The sequence below is a fragment of the Pseudophryne corroboree genome, chromosome 5 (assembly GCF_028390025.1).
Source record: "Pseudophryne corroboree isolate aPseCor3 chromosome 5, aPseCor3.hap2, whole genome shotgun sequence".
In the NCBI taxonomy this organism is placed as follows: domain Eukaryota; kingdom Metazoa; phylum Chordata; class Amphibia; order Anura; family Myobatrachidae; genus Pseudophryne; species Pseudophryne corroboree.
This window is the reverse complement of record NC_086448.1, coordinates 563,999,275-564,002,315: the sequence shown is the minus strand read 5'-3', so window position 1 is coordinate 564,002,315 and position 3,041 is coordinate 563,999,275.

Here is a 3,041-nt window from a genome sequence, read left to right as displayed (position 1 = left end):
TTCATCCGATGAAGATGGCGTATACACTGACCCATCAGACACTGATGCAGATGCTTCTGATGGGGGATCTATTTCACAGGTGGATGTTCCTGACCTTTTGGAGGCTATCAAACTGATTCTTCAGATTGATGATGAATCTGCTCCTCCAGATATGTCTAAGAAACCTGATAAGTTCAAATGTCAGAAGGTCACTAAATTAGTTTTGCCCCATTCTGACCATTTAGTTGACATACCTCAGGAATCCTGGGAGTCTACAGGAAATAAATTCTCCCTGTCTAAGAAGATGCTAGCTCGTTATCCCCTCGCTGCAGAGTTAAGTAAAAATTGGGAAACACTGCCACCGGTGGACTGAAATGTCGCACGTCTGGTGGTGTCATCCACTTTGCCTGTTACTACCGTCACCTCTCTGAAGGAACCGATGGATAAGTGTGTGGAGGGTTGCTTGAAGTCTATTTACACCCTTGCAGGTGCTGTGCATAGACCCACTATAGTGGCTTCTTGGGCTGCAAAGGCTATTGAAGCCTGGGCTCAAGAAGTTGAAGCGGAGCTACCTTCTACTTTCTCTGATAATGCCAGACAGTGTCTTTCATATATTATCACAGCCTCCCATTATATTCAGGAGGCAGCATCTGATGCCGGTGTCCTGGCGGCCAAAGCGTCTACTACGTCTATTCTGGCTTGCCGCATTCTGTGGTTGCGGTCCTGGTCTGTGGATCTAGACTCTAAAAAGACCTTGGAGGTTATCACGGTTAAGGGAGACATCCTTTTTGGGGAAGATCTGAAAAAGATTGTTGCTGACTTAGCGTCTGCTAAAACTTCATGTCTGCCGAGTACTAATCCTTCGGCTCCGTAGGCTAAAAATACCACCTTTTTGTTCCTTTCGACCTCCAAGTAAAGCAAAGGGTCAGGCGTACTCGAAACAGGCTTGCACTTCCAAAACCTCTAAACCTAAACCTTCCTGGGCTGCCCGCCAGCCTGCTTCCAACCCAGACAAGCCTACTTCCAACCCAGACAAGCCTAGAAGTTGGCCTCCCACCCTGGGATCCCCCAGGAGCGGGCCTGCTCCTGGGGGATCCCAGGGTGGGAGGCCAACTTCTACGGTTTGCTCAGGTATGGTTACAGACCACTTCCAATGCCTGGGTAAGGGATGTCACTCAAGGATACGCCATCTCTTTCAAGAAACGTCCCCCTCTCCAGTTTTGCTCAACAAATATCCCTTCGGATCCGGTGAAAGCAAAAACTCCATTTGGTGGTACAATCCCTTCTGGGCACAGGAGTGGTAGTGCCGGTGCCTCTGGCTCAGAGAGGCAGGGGGTACTATTTAACACTGTTCCTAGTTTTGAAACCGAATGGAACCTCACGGGCCCATTCTCAAGTCTTTGAACAAATTTTGAGGGTTTCCAAATTCCTTATGGAAACTCTTCACTCTATTGTTCTGGCCTTGGAGCCCAATGACTATATGGTATCCCTGGACATTCAGGATGTTTACCTATATATACCTATTGCCATGTCGTATCAGCAGTACCTGCGGTTTGCTATTTGCAACCTACATTATCAATTCCAGGCCTTACCTTTTGGACTGGCAACGGCTCCGAGAATCTTTACCAAGGTCATGGCGGTTATGACGGCTCTGCTTCACCGTGAGGGTATAAGGATCCTGCCTTATCTCGACGACTTATTGATCCTGCCGAATTCCCCGGAGGTTCTCCTTCGTCATCTGGAAGTGACGGTCCAATTCCTGCATGCCCCTGGGGGGCTCATCAACTGGAAGAAATACTTCCTGGTCCCTGCTCAGAGCATGGTGCACCTGGGGGCATTGTTGGACACACAACCAACGGTTGTTCTTGTCTCCGGAGAAGGTCCTGAAGCTTCAGGACAGGATAAGATACTTCCTTTCACACCCAAGAGTGTCGATACACTCGGCGATGCAAGTACTAGGCCTCATGGTGTCTGCTTTCGACATGGTAGTACGCTCAATTTCATTCCCGCCCTCTGCAGAGGTTAATCCTCCAAGTGGGACAGCCTGCCTCACCGGATCAGATCTCACATGATCTCCTTGACTCATGACATTCGTCTGTCACTGAGCTGGTGACTACAGGACCAACAATTGAGCAGGGGTCTTCCCTTCTGGATCTCCAACTGGGTCCTTCTAACAACAGATGCCAGTCTGCGGGGTTGGGGCGCAGTGTTGGAGCAACACTCTCTTCAGGGTCGGTGGACCAGGGAGGAATCTCTCCTCCCGATAAATATTCTGGAGTTGCAGGCAGTGTTCAGTGCTTTGGAACTGGCCCTGTCTCTGGCACAGAACAGGCCTGTTCAAGTACAGTCTGACAACGCCACCACGGTGGCGTAAATAAATAAATCATCAGCACTCACAGCCGCATGGCGATGTTGGAAGTGTCAAAGACTCTTCAGTGGGCGGAATGCCATCTGCCAGCCATATTGGCAGTGTTCATTCTGGGTGTCCTCAACTGGGAAGTGGACTTCCTCAGTCGTCAAGATGTACACGCCGGAGTAGTGGAGCCATCATCTAGAAGTATTTCAACTCCTAGTGGACAAGTGGGGCCTATCGGCTGTAGACATGATGGCGTCTCGACACAATCACAAGGTTCCAGTCTTCCGAGCAAGGACAAGGGATCCTCAAGCAGCGTTCGTGGCTGCACTGGCAATTCCATGGAACTTTCGGCTGCTGTACATGTTCCGTCCGGTGTCACTCCTGCCCCGGGTAATTTGGAAGTTCAAGCAAGAAGAGTGGCCCAGACGGCATTGGTTCTCAGACCTACAGTGTCTCTCGATAGAGCGTCCTCTTCTACTTCCTCAACGCCCAGACCACCTCGTTCAGGGCCCCTGTGTATACCAGGATTTGGGCCGACTGGCTTTGACGGCGTGGCTCTTAAAGCTTACGTTCTGAGGGCCAAAGGTTTTTCTGAGGCGGTCATTCAGACGATGTGAAAGCCTGCAAACCGGCTTTGGCTCGAATTTATTATAGAGTCTAGAATTCTTACTTCACCTGGTGTGCTGCTAAGAATTTTGATGCATAC